Source organism: Eulemur rufifrons, chromosome 21 (assembly GCF_041146395.1).
Source record: "Eulemur rufifrons isolate Redbay chromosome 21, OSU_ERuf_1, whole genome shotgun sequence".
Taxonomy (NCBI): Eukaryota; Metazoa; Chordata; class Mammalia; order Primates; family Lemuridae; genus Eulemur; species Eulemur rufifrons.
Window position 1 is genome coordinate 5,192,695 of NC_091003.1, and position 14,308 is coordinate 5,207,002.

The window sequence follows — 14,308 nt, forward strand, 5'->3', positions numbered from 1 at the left end:
TCTTCCATAGTGAATGCATTTTACTTAATTAATTTATTTTTAGAGACAAGGTCATCACAGCCTGGGCAACTTAAAATAGAAATTTATTCTCTCTCGGTTCTAGAGGCCAGAAGTCTAAAATCCAGGTGTGGGCAGAGCCACGCCCCCTCTGAAGCCTCTGGGGGAGGGTCCTTCCTGCCTCTTCCAGCCTCTGGTGGCTCCTGTGTTCCTTGGCTTGTGGCCACATCACTGTGATCTCCGCCTCCGTCATCACATGGCTCCTCTGGGTGTTCCGAGGCTCCCTCTGCCTTTCTCTTGCAAGGACACTTGTCGTTGGAGTCAGGGCTCAGCTGGATGACCCAGGATGAGCCCACCATGAAATCTTAATCATGTCTGCAAAGACCCTTTTTCCAAATCAGGCCACTTTCTCCGGCTCAGGGGTCGGCCGTGGGCTGTCTGAGTGAGGCCCCACTCAGCCCGTGACAGAGGGGAACTAGCAGCCCTGGCTGAGGTTAACCTCCGGCCTTCCTGTTTGGTTTTAGGGAGGGGGCAGTTAAGTGCTCAGAGAGTTGCTGGATTTTCAGATGTTTCCAGAGAAGTTGGAAATTCCGATTTTAGTGTGGGATCAGCTGCTCTTTTTATATATTGCTTCAAATCATTTTGATGAAACCTGAGGATCCACAGGACACCTCTGGAGGTGGTCTTAGGCCTGTGAGTCGCTTGTTTGCAACCTCCTGTTGGACATGCCTGTTCTCCGGGTCCCTGGCACATCCCCGTCATGGAGGTTTCTTCTGCCTCGGGGCTTCCGCGCCCAGCCCCTCCCGGCTGTGCACCCCCCTCCCCTCCCGGACTGACAACTGCGGAGTCTTCCCCTCGGCCCAGGTGTCGGCTCCCCAATTTGTTAACCCAAACTCAAAAGTGGCCCCTTGGCAAGAAAAAGAGACTTCCAGAGACCAAGCTAGCCCCTCTTTGGAAGGCAGATATTTTTTTAAAAAGTTTTATTTTAAAATAATTTTAGATCTACAGAAAAGTGACACTAAATAATACAGAAAGTTCCTATACGCCCCTGATAGTTTCCCCGTATATCAACATCCCACACTACTGGGGTACATCGTCACAACTGGGAAACGACATCGGCACATCACTATCAATGAAACTCCAGGCTGTTTTCATGTTTCACCGGTTTTTCCGCTAATGCCCTCTTTCTGTTCAGGATTTAATCCAGGGTCCCACGTTGCATTTAGAAATATTTTTTTGCCAGGCACGGTGGCCCACACCTGTAATCCTAGCACTCTGGGAGGCTGAGGTGGGAGGATCACTTGAGGTCAGGAGTTTGAGACCAGCCTAAGCAACATAGTGAGACCCTGTCTGTACTAAAAATTTAAAAATTAGCCAGGCGTGGTGGAGCCTCAGGAGGCTGAGGCGGGAGGATCACTTAAGCCCAGGATTTTGAGGCTGCAGTGAGCTATGATCATACCACAGCACTCTAGCCTGGGCAGCAGAGTGAGACACTGTCTCTAAACGAAAAAAAATGTTTTTATATTATGTATATTTTGCCACAATAAAAACAATTTTTAAAATCATCTCTTTAAAAAAATTTTTTTTTGAGACCATCTCCCTCTCTATTCCTCAGACATGAGGGCAGTGGTGTCATCATAGCTCACTACAGCCTCAAAAGCCTGAGCTCAAGTGATCTCTTGCCTCAGCCTCCCAAGTAGCTGGGACTACAGGCACGTGCCACCACACCTGGCTAATTTTTTTATGTTTTGTAGAGATGGGATCTTGCTGTGTTGCCCAGGCTGGTCTCAAACTCCAGGCCTCAAGCGATCCTCCTGCCTTGGCCTCTCAAAGTGCTGGGATTACAGATGTGAGCCACAGTGCCTGGGCCATAATATAAAGTTTATCATTAGTGACATCTAGTACGTGTATGTTACTATGTAACCATCACCATTATCTAGTTCCAGAATATTTTCATCACCCCAAAAGAAAACTCCATACCCATTAACAGTCAACCCCCAATTCTTCCTTCTCCCAGCCCCTGGCAACCAACAATCTATGTCTGTCTCCATAGATGGGCCTGTCTGGATGTTTCCTATAAGTGGAATCATACTCAGACAGTATGTGGGCTTTTGTGGCTGGCTTCTCTCACTTAGCACCATGTTTTCAAGGTCCATTCTTGTGTGGCGTGAGTCAGCACTCTGTTTCCTTTCTGTGGCTGAATAATATTCTGTTGTATGGATAGACCCATTTTGTTTATCCATTCATCCGTTGTTGGATGCTTGGGTTGTTTCCACCTGTTGGCTATTATGAATAGTGTGAACATTCGTGTTTTTGTACGGACATATGTTTTCAGCTCTCTTGGGTAGATACCTGGGAGCGGAGTTGCTGAGTCATATGATAACTCTATATTTAACTTTTGAGGAACTGCCAGAGTGGTTTCCATGGTGACTACACCATTTCTCATTCCCACCAGCAGCACACGAGGGCTCCAAGTTCTCCATGTCCATACCAGCACTTGCTATTATCTGTTTTTGTTTTTAATCATCACCATCCTCATGGATGTGGAGAGTTACGACTTTTTCCTGTTATAATTAATTTAGCAAATATCCCCACCCTTCCTCTGTCCCGGGCACTGTGCTTGGCAACCAGGGAGAAATCACTGCGGTCTGGGCCCTTAGGGAATCTGTGGTTGTCAGGGAAACAGACGAGGACACGAGCAAGGAGGACACAGAATGCAGGTGGCACCAGGGCCCGTGGGGACCCAGAGCAGGCTTAGTCCTGCCTGTGGATTCAGGGTGACACCAGCGCGGACCACCGGTAACAGAGTGGGTTCTTGCCCTCTGCGCAGGAAGGAATTCAAGCGCAGGGGACAAGTGAGAGAAGAGAGTGTAGACACGAATATCCTCTGGGGTGGGATATTCATGGATTTTCTGGGAAAGAGGTGGAGAGTTCCTCGAACCAGGAACCTTCCCCTTTCTTGACCTTACAGGGTAACTTCCAGGAGTTGCCATGGCTTTTGTAAACTGTCATGGTGCCGGTGGGTGTGATTTTTAGTATGTTAATGAGGGTAGTTCGTTTAGGGGCACTGTCACCTCAACTGTGCACCTGCCCTTTTACCTTAAATAAAGATGTTATGGCTAAAGTAAAATAACGAAAGGGTCCCCGTTGGTTTCGTGCCGTTGGCTTCTCCTTCTGACCCTGCCCTAACTGCCTGTCTAGCTCCTGTCTCACGGGGCAGGGAGAGGACGGGGGGCCGGCTGCGCGGGCGTGTGTGTGCAGCCTGTGCAACCTGCACGCAGAAGGGCCGTGCTCCACTTAATGCTCTTCCGTCACCGGCTTGAAGTTGTGAATAATTTTTGCACAAGGAGCTCCACGTTTTCGTCTGGCACAGGGCCCTGCCAATTGTGTGCCTGTGCTGGGTAGTTGTCCCAGCCGGAGGCAGGGTCTGGGGAGGTTTCTCCCCATGGTCTCATCTTTGACATCAGGAGGACAGTGCTGTTTTGTTTTCTTTTAATTTAAAATATTTAAAAAGCACAGAGAATTTGACATCCAGCACCCTGCTCCCTGCCCCCATCTCTTCAGCCTGGGCACGCCCCACCACTCGCAGCCCCTGGCTGGGGGCCATGCCCTGCCCTCTCTCTTCCGAGCTGGTCCCCCCTGGAGCTGGATTAGCGCATCAGCGGCAGATGGGTTTTCCAAATGGCCGGTCTCGGCAGACTCTGACCCGCAGTGTGTTGGGAGGAGGCTGTTAACCTGATTGGGGTCACAGGCAAAGCTGACAGCTCCAAGGACAGAAGCCCAGGACCCTGAGATGCTGCTGATCGGTTGCAGGGTTGGAGGAGACACACTGGAGGTGGGCGCTTTGAGGCCAGGCATCCTCACCTGGGTGGCAGGAGTGCTGGTACCTCCATGCCACGTCCACCTTTCCATTGCATGGTGGCTGTGCCGGGGATCTGACCCCATCTTCCTCTCAAGCTCCTGAATCTGCTTTTCTCCCCAAGTTGGGCTGAGAATTCTCCTACCATAGAAAACACCCACAGCTCGGAACAGGCTCAGAGATCCACCTGTCCTCCTGTTCATCAGGACTGACTGGTACTGTTTTACAGGTTGTGGCCTGCACAAACATGCCTGGCTGTGAGGGTGAGCCCAAATTCACACCCCTATAGACCTCAAAACTTTATACCAGGGGCTGGTACACTCAAAAGTGTACCTGGGCCAGAGGGGGAACATAAGTGAGTAAACGGGACCAGCTGTGAGACATTAGGGAGCAGCGGGGACTGTGGTGAACTGGCGACCTCTTCCAGGGGTGGGAACCTATGGCCTCCTGGTTTTGAGATTCTTCTTTTTGTAGCACCAAAGGAGGCAAGAAAAGCTTCATCTTTCTCTGCTGCACCCCTTTTAATAAAGGGATTTGTTCTGTAAAATTTGGATTCAGTCCAAAGGCCACACTTGAGGATCCAGAAGTCCCCATGTGGCCCCAAGGCTGTAGGTTCCCCATTCCTGGAAGGGAAGTCAGCGAACCACATCTAATTCAAACTTGAAAAACTACAAATAGGTCAAAAAAAAAAAAAAAACCAGTCCTTGGCCTCTAGTTTATGACCTCAGGTTCATACTCCCTTTAGCTCTGAATTCTTTTCTTGTGCTTCTTTGGTTATTTTTCTCTTGGCTACGAGTCATCCCTCCACCTGGACTGTGAATCCTTCCAAGGCAGGGGCCGTGCCGTCCTTACTTTTTGGTTTCCTCCCACGCACTGAGCACTTTGATGTCCCACCAAGAATCTGTCTCGGGGCTGGTTGGCAGTCACAGAATGACGTCATCTGGAAGACTCAGGCGGGGCATGAAGGGAGACACCAGCAAATCCGTTAGTCCAGTGGTCCTCTGAGTTTCCTATGAAGCTACGGAGGGAAATTTTCCCTGCCTTTTAACAATGATATATATTTTTCATTGACATACAATAAAATACATACAATAACACACACTAACATACAATAAAATGCACAGTTCTTAGGTGTTCAGGGAGATGAGTTTTGACCATTGTATACATCTATATAACCACTGCCTCAAACAAAATATTGAATAGCTCCATCCTCCCAGAGAATTCTGGAATTTTTTCTTTTAATGGAATCTTATGTGAAACTGAATATGGAAAACAATGCAAAGCAGAATCGCTCCCGTCACCAGAGGCACCTCCAGGGGAAACTGCCAGCGTGCCCCAGCTGTTTACCGGCAGTTGGCTTGAATCTCCCGGGAGGGCTCCTGCTCCAGGCCCGGCTGCAGCCTCTCAGCCCCCGGCCCAGTGGCCATCATAAAGCGCCTGAACGATGACAGCAGCCCTCAGCTGGCCTCCCTGCCTCTGCCATGAACCCCTGAAGACAGTTCTGCACCATCAGACGTCAGCCAGAGTGACCTGTGAAAACACTAACACAAAACGTGCTACTTCTCTGCCCAAGATCCCTCCGTGACTTCCTGCCTCTCAACATGGTTCACGCAGCCGTATGTGACCTGGCCCTGCCTCCCTCTGTATCCTCACCCCTGCCGTGCCCCCCACACTTACTTCAGGGCAAGGATAGCCCCATTATCAGCCCTCCTCTGGTCCTCAATGAGACACAGCTTGCTCCAACCCCAGGACCTTTGCAAAGGCTGGTTCTTTCCACCGTATCACTCTTCCCTCGGATCATTCTGATCTTAGCTCAGGTGTCACCTCCTCACAGAGGCCCATTCTGGTCACTCAGGCCATGGACACGGGAGGGCAGATTAGTGAATTCTCAGGAATTATGCAAGTCAATTGTTAAACAGCCATTATTTAAAATTAAATAATTTTAAATTCAATTACAGTTAAAGATATGACATTGAAAATAAAGATAAATTTATGATTCCCCAATTATTTTACTACATTTTGCTATTACCTATGTTCTTGAGGTTATTTCTGTTGGTCGTATCTGTGTGGTGGAAATACTACACAACTCTGAACTGTGTTCAGCGACATCTTGTTGGTAGCTTGAAATCAGCCCCGCTGGGGTATTTACACCACAGAAATTGGCAGACGCTACCAGTCACGCTTGATTCATTGTTTCATTGATTGTACTTGAAAAAGTGATGGTGAAAATGTTAATGATGCAGTTTAAACTTAGAAGTCTATTTGATCTGTGGTTGTTACATTTTGAATAATAAACTTTTATGCACATATCATGTGCGTACATATATACATATTTTTTTTTCTTTTTGGAGAGCCAGTTGTTAAACATCTCACTAGCACACCACTTTCATCTTACTGTCTTCCTAGCACTACCTAAATGCAATTATTTGGTTTTATTACTCGGTTTTACTGATTTGTTTACTCTGTCATTATTTCTCTCCCACGCTCGATTTTGTCTGGGTCACTGCTGTATTCCCCAGTGCCTATGGGTTTGACACGTAGTACGTGCTCAGTAAACATTAGTCATTAAAGAAAGGTTGAACTCTTGGTCACACCATAACACGGCGTGGAAACTACGAAGGTATTCAAACTGCCTCATTTAACTGACAGGGAAACGGAAGGCCAGAGAAAAGAAATGACTCCAGGGTTATAAATGTATTTAGCGAAATGGCCGGACTAGAACCCCTCGTCCCCCACCCCCGTCCAGGTCTCCTCCCCTGCTGCTGACGTCATGTGAGGAGCGAGTTTCAGTCTCCGACTCGCCAGGGCTGACGACGGCCCAAGGTCCCAGGAAGACGGCAGAGGTGGCCCAAGTGCAGCTCTGAGGTGAGAGGAATACTCTTGGCCCACAGGGACCCTGGGGTGACTTCAGGGAGAGAAGCCACCCTGTCGTAGCCTCTGGAGGTGTTGGTGAAGAACCCTGGCCTTCCCCCACCCCCACTCCCCACCCCCATCCCCTGTGCTGACACCTGGTCTGTGTCACCCCTGCCGTGCCACCCCTGCCATGCCGCGCTCAGCCCTGTGTCCGGAAGCCAAACCACAGCAGCACAGACTGGGATTAAGCCGGAGGGCCCTGGTTCTTCAGGCTTTTGTTCTGGAACTTCTGGGTTCACAATCCCTTTGGAAGTTTGATGGAAATTACAGAAACTTCCCCCAGAAAAATGCCCATACCCATAAAGTGTTGCATGCAATTTGGGGGAATTGTGTGTTTTACGATCCTCCGTGACGAGACCCCAAGGCAAGGCCCGTCCCCTCACTTGGATCAAGGATTTCAGAATTAGCCGCTGTGAAGTGTGGTGTGGATGTGGAGAGATAAAAGAGACAGAAACACTCCCTGCGTGGGGGAGGGTGCGGATTGGCACAACCACCGTGGGTGGCAATCTGGCCACTTCTAGCAAAGTCGAGATGAGCAAACTCTACAATCCATAATTCTGCTCTTAGACATGTACCTTCGAGGAGTGTTTGGGGTTTGGTTTTTTTTTAATTATTTTTTAAAAATTAGTTATTTTCTTCTTTTACATTTTATTTATTTTTGTCCAGCTAATTTCTTTCTATTTTTAGTAGAGACAGGGTCTCGCTCTTGCTCAGGCTGGTCTCGAACTCCTGACCTTGAGCCATCCTCCTGCCTCGGCCTCCCAGAGTGCTAGGATTACAGGCGTGAGCCACCTCGCCCTACCATGTGGTGGAATTACTTGCAGGGATAAAGGTATAAAGTGGATCTATACATATTAACTGGTGTATAGATCTTAAAAACCAAAATGAGCCAAAAAGGAAGCTGCAGAATGGTAGCATGTTATGATATAGTTAATTTATTTATGTTAAATGCACACAAAACACTCAGCTAATCGGGAGACTGAAGCAGGAGGATCATTTGAGCCCAGAAGTTCAAGGTTGCAGTGAGCTATGATCATACCACTGCACTCTAGCCAGGGTGACAGAGCAAGACCCTGTCTCAAAAAAAAAAAATTTGTTTTTTCAGCACACCAAACAGTACTCTAAGTACTTTCTATGATTTTAATTCCTTTAATCCTCATAAGTCTACAAGGCAGCTACTACCACTATTAATCCTATTTTTCCAAGAAAGAAAAATGAGATCAAGTAAACTGCAAAAGGTCACAAAGCTAAGTGACACAAAGCTGGGAATTAAATCCAGGCGGCCCGAATGCCTGGACCCTGAGCTCGAGCCCTTCACCATTTCACGAGACTGACTACCAGCTTATATATATTATTATGTTTATATCCAAATCCCCACCCAAATTCTTCTCCACCTGTGTCTTTTTTTTCCTTGCAGTGTATCACTGAGGGCTGCCTGTTCTACCTGGGGGAATCGGGGATTGCTGGAGAGATGTCTGGGCTGAGTCACCATTGGGGGAGGACCGAGAAAGAGCATTGCCAATAGTTTCTCTTCCCTGGTTTTTATTCTTTCTCCAGAGAGGAGGAAATTGGCCGTTTAAACAGGTGAGTCACCTGTGGGAGGACCTAACCTAAGGTGAGGATGACAATGCCTCATGTTGTTGTAGGTTTTTACCTTTGGCAACCTGAGATCAGGCATGCAGCAAGCGTTTATGGAGTACCTACTGTATACCAGGCACTGTGCGAGGCTGTGGGTCATGGCAGAAAATCAGACAGATGAGATCACCTACATCCTAATGGATAATAAACCCCACGTGGTGAAAAGATGACAGAGGACAAGACAGTGATTTGGGAGAGGGGCATTATTTGGGCTGGGGTGGTCTGAGAAGGTGACATCAGAGCTCAGACAGGAATGATGAGGAGGTGCCCGCCTCGGGTATCTTGGGGAGAGAATGATCTAGACGATAGTCTGGCAGTTCCTCAAAAAGTTGAGCATGGAGTTACCACGTGACTCAGCAGTCCCACTCGTGGGTATTTACCCCAAAGAAATGAAAACGTATGTTCACACGGAAACTAGTGCAGGAACGTTCACAGCAGCACAATTCATGAGAGGCAAGGGGTGCAAACGTCCCCTGTCCACCCCGGGATGAACGGATAAACCAACTGGCACAGGCGTCCCGTGGGTATTATTCCGCCACGGGAAGGAGTGAAGTACTGACACGTGATACAACGTGGACGCACCTCGGAAGCCTCATGCAAATGAAAGACGCCAGACACGGAAGGTCGCATCTCGTGTGATTCTTTTTACGTGATGTTTGCAGAACAGGCAGATGTGTAGAGACAGAAAGCACATTAGAGGTTCCCGGGGCACAGGGGTGGATCAGGGGAGCGACTGCTTAATGGATACAAGGTGTTTTTATGGGGTGAGGGGAAAGTTTTGAAACTGGAGAGACCTGGTGGCTGCACGACATTGTGAATACTCTTAACACCAGTGAATCTGGGTACTTTAAAATGGGAAAGTGTATGTTATGTGAATTTCATCTCATTAAGAAAAAAAAAAAGATAAGGGGAGGAGACTGATCCCACAAAGGGACAGCAAGTACAAAGACCTCGAGGCAGGAAGAAGCTTGGACACCTGCGGAGCGGGACACAGGACACAGGACATGGTGGAAGGAAGCTGGAGGACACTTGGGGGGAAGGAGGAGGGAGGGATGGTGGGGGCCACAGGGAGGGCGTTGGAGGGTTCTGATCAGGGCCCAACGCGATGGCTCCTTCTGGCTCAGTGCGGAGAATGTACTGGACAGGCGGCCCCAGCCCCCAGGCAGCCCGGCCTGGGCTCGCCCCACTCTGAATGTGAGGAAATGGCGCCTCGAGATGGCGCAGCCGGGGGCTCACGGCTGGCCCTTCCACAGGAGCTGTTCAGGATGTCCTGCTGTTATTTATAACCGAAGAACCCTGTGAGTTGAGAGTTTGTTGAGAAACACTTCAAGGAATTTCTGCTCTGCGTACAGCAAACAGCGGCCGGCCAGCCAGGGGCCTGGGGCAGCAACACGGTCCCCAGATAGATGTGCAACAGAGGACTTCACCTTTCCTGGCCTGAGATCAATGCCAGACACACCCTGGGCAATTAGAGGCCGTGCCGGGGTAAGAACTGACTCAGGCAGTTACATAAGCCCTGTGTGGACAAGGCCTGGTCAGCTGCCAGCTGTGAGTTCTCTGACCTCTGGCCCTTAATGATCAGGCTTTTCTGGACAATGGCCTGGAGAAAGGGAAGTCTCTTTTCAAACAGGAGCCTGGCTGGAAGCCAGCAGACAGCAGCGGAGACTGATGTGCCCTGCCTCTGCTCAAGGAGAAACTTTTCCAGAACAGGAAGATGGCGGGCCTGGGGACGTCCAATCGAACACCCTTCGTGCTCCACCACCTCCAGGCAGTCTCCCCTGATTTCTTGACACCCCAGCTGCTCTCCCCAGTCCTCGTCTTCTGGCCTGTCTGGGCTTCCCAGCATGTTGCTTGCTCTTCAGTCATACTAGAAACTTCTTAAAGGCTGGTACCTGGGCCCCTCACATAGTAGGTGTGCTCCCTGCTCCTAGCAGGTGTTCTGACATCAGCCTCCACACAGTACATCTCCTTGCCCACTCGATAGCTCCGCTCTGATGTTTCAAGGGCATCTCAGACTCATCGTGGTGGAAATGAAGCCTCTTAAGATTTTCTGCCAAACCAGTTTTCCCCCAGTTGAGCACGTCTGAGCTAATGGCACCAGGTGCCCGTTGCTCCAGTCAAAAAATCTTGGTGCTGTACCCGAGCCCTCCCATTCTGCATGCCCCACAACTCATCTCTGGGCAAGGCCTGGCAGCCTGCCAGCTCGGCTTCCGGGCTTCTCCGACCTCTGGCCCTTAATGATTTCCCCACCTGCTCGCCCCATCCAAGTGCAAGCCACGGCCTCGCCTGTGGGGCTGCCCCGCTCCCCTTCATAATCCTTTCTCCCCACGGCAGCCATGGACATCTTTTTTTTAAAACTAGATATCATTTTTTAAAAAAGTTTTAGATTTACAGAAAAGTTGCAAAGATAATATAGAGAATTCCCATATGCCCCCTCGTCCAGCTTCCCCTACTATTAATGTCTTACCTTAGTGTGGTGTATCTGTCACAGTTAATGAACAGATATTAATACATTGTTATCTTTTTTTTTTTTTTTAGACAGGGTCTTGCTCTGTCCCCGGGGCTAGAGTGTAGCAGCAGCATCATAGCTCACTGCAACCTCCAAATCCTGGTCTCAAATGATCCTCCTGCCTCAGCCTCCCAAGTAGGTGGGACTACAGGCGTGTGTACCACTAAGTCTGGCTAAGTGTTTAATTTTCTTTTTGTAGAGATAGGGTCTTGCTATGTTGCTCAGGCTGGTCTCAAACTCCTGGCCTCAAGTGATCCTCCAGCCTTGGCCTCCCAAAGTGCTGGGATTACAGGTGGGAACTGCCACTCCCAGCCCACCTTGACTCTTTTGAGGAGCACTTGTCAGGGATTTTGTCTGATATTTTTCTCACGATTAGCCTGGGGTGATGGGTTTTGGGAGGATGCCATCTGCATCCTATCAAAGGGACACAATCCACATGACTTGTCGCTGTCAATAGTGACCTCGGTCACTTGCCGAGGTCGTGTCTGTCGGGTTTCTCCACTGTAAAGTTTTCTTTTGTCCCCTTTCCATGCCGTGCTCGTTGGAGGAACGTCACTATGTACTGTCCACACCTACGGCCCGGCAGTCATCAAGATCTTTCAAACTGTAAGTCAGTTCCTCTCACTTCTCTGACTCAAACCCTTCGACAATGTCTCCCTGCCCTTAAAGCAAAGCTGACCTCCCAGGCCCTGTGTGGCCCGGGCCTTCCCCGACCCCAGCCACTTCCCTGTCACCACCACACTCCAGCCACACTGGCCTTCTTTCGATTCCTCAAACATGCCAACCTTGTCCCCACCTCTGGGCCTGTGCACGGGCCCTGTCCTCGGCCTGGAAGCCCTACCTTCCCCCAGGCAGCTGCTTCTCATCATTCAGGTCTCTCTGCTCAAATGTCACCTCTCCTGGGGGAAATCCTGCCCCTGTGAGTGTTCACCAAAACAATATTTGTGCCAAGGGCATTTGCCATCCCACACACTCAGACCACAGTGCGGTGGCCTTGGAGAGAGAGCAAAGTCAAACCGCAGCAAGGCGGGCATGTGCTGGAGCTGGCCTTGCAGACTCGTGAGGACCAACTGTGCTCGTGTCTTCCCAACTCAAGTTCACGACTTCTCCTTGGTAGCTTGAAATTAGCTGAGGCAGGAGTATTTGCACCGTGGAAAGCTGTAAACGCTACAAATGAAGGCTCCTTTCCCCCGGGTAGCTGACAGCTAAACATTTCCCTGGATAACACTGAAGGACATCACTGACCCCAACCCCCGGGGACAGTAGAGAAGTTTATCTTGATGCTGAGCAAACCGGCAAAATGAAGGGGAAGAGTAAATAATTCCTGAGGGGTTGTTGGCACAGACCTACGTGTCCCTGGATACACATCAACTGGGTGCACAGGGAACTGAAACTGGCAATGTGACGTGAGCTGGCCCTGACTGGTAGTGGCCTGTTAGCCCAGCAGAAGCACAGATCTTCTCCGGAGGACAGTGCCTGCATCCCAGGCCTCAGAGAATCCCCACAACTAATTTTTCAAGGGCAACAACATACAGTTGAAGAAAACCCAGCCCATAAGGAAACAAGGTCACAGGAGCAAGAACCAACAGAAACAACGGACGGCAGAAAGAGACCCCCACAGACCTCAGGTGCTGGAGTTATCCAACAGAGATTCTAAACAGTGATACTCGACCATTAAAAAAAAAAAAAATGATCATCAAGCTTGAAAATGTTTACAGGGAATAGAAGGCTATAAAAAGCAACAGAACCAATGTGAAAAAGAACAAAATAGGACTTCTAATAATAAACTCCATCATTGTGTGTGACAGAAGAGGGTTCATGGCGGAAGAATTAGTGAGCTAGCAGAAGTTATCCAGCACACAACAGAGAGGCAAAAAGAAAGAAAATACCAAGGAGAGAAACGAGAGTGTGAAGATTGCACGAGACATGTTGTCATACATCTGTTTGGAGTTTCAGACAGAGAGGCAAGAGGGCACAGCTGGAAGAACGATTTGAAGAGATAATGGCTGAGAATTTTCCAGAACTGATGAAAGATGAGCTACAGATTTGAAGAGGCCAGTATTTGTTGAATGAATGAATAACAAGTGATGGAAGATTCCTCAGTAAGTGAGCCGGGCCCCTCCTTTCCCCTCCCATGGGAGCCTCTGTGAGCAGAAAGCCCCTTCCTTTCCCTCCCGGGCTCTGTACACAGTGGGAGCCAATCCACGCCACTGACGGCCTGTCAGCCTGATGCCAGCTCTCCGTGCCAGATGTCCTTCACCCACTGCTCAGCCTTTGTTGCCTCCGCCTCCGTAGTTATCTGCGGTTTAAAATAGACAGGCAGAGGGAGGAATGTTGCCTGAGCTCTCGGAGGAGCCCAGCTTGCAAGCTCAGGATCTTCCAAAACTTGCCCCTCAGGGAAGAGGACTATCTCAACCTGCTCAGCAATCTTTCTCTCCGGAACAAAAAAGAAACATTTCAAATTCAGAGAAGCAACCCAAATACCCTTCCAACGGAGGGGGTGGGAGCAAAGGGGATTAGACAGGGTTCCTGGTGTTTTCTTTGTCAGTCTGTTGAGCCCCCGCCAGGGGAACCACGCACCATCCTCAGGCCGCCAGGGGCTGGCTTTGCCAAGGCGGCATGATCTGCCACATGCGTGTTTTCCTGTAAATGTACTGCCTTGTTTCTGTAGCGAAAGAGCTGGGACAGGAATTAGTTCCATTCTCCAGATGGGAAAATTGAGGTCCATGGAGCAACGTACTGTCATTTGCTCCTCTCGAGGACCAGAACCCAGGTTACCCAGACCAGGATGTGTCTTATCTTTGGAACTGTGCCGTATCACCTATCACCACCAATCAAGTTCCGGTTGTGCTACCAGATTCCATAGGGGCAGGTTATCACGGTTTCCTGACCTTACAGTGCACAGCTAATTGTTGTGGACGGGTCAAACCCAGGTGAAAAAGGTTGCAGATGGCTTGCAAAAAAAGAGTACGAGTACAGATGGATAGTGAGCACATGGAAGACGTGGATTGCCCAACAGGAGGGTGTGGAGCGCCCTTATCAGAAGCAAACCAAATTGGCCTCCCACGACCCATTCCCCACCCACAGCCAGAGGGGCCTTTTTAAAAATAGCGTTATTAAGATACAGAGGGACCTTAAAATGTGCGTTGTCTTTTCCCTGCTTAAAACTCGCCCTTGTTTCCTGCCTTTCTCAGAATAAAATCCAATTCTGTTGCTGTGATCAAAAAGGCTCTGTATGATTTGGTTTTAGTGTAACTTGAAATTAGCTTGGTTAAATAACTTCTTTCTTTGATCATCATCTTCAGTGGAATGTTAACTTCATGAGGGCGGAGGTCTCGCCTGTTTCGTTCCCTGCTGTATGCCCAGTGTCTTGAACAGTGCCTAGTTTATAG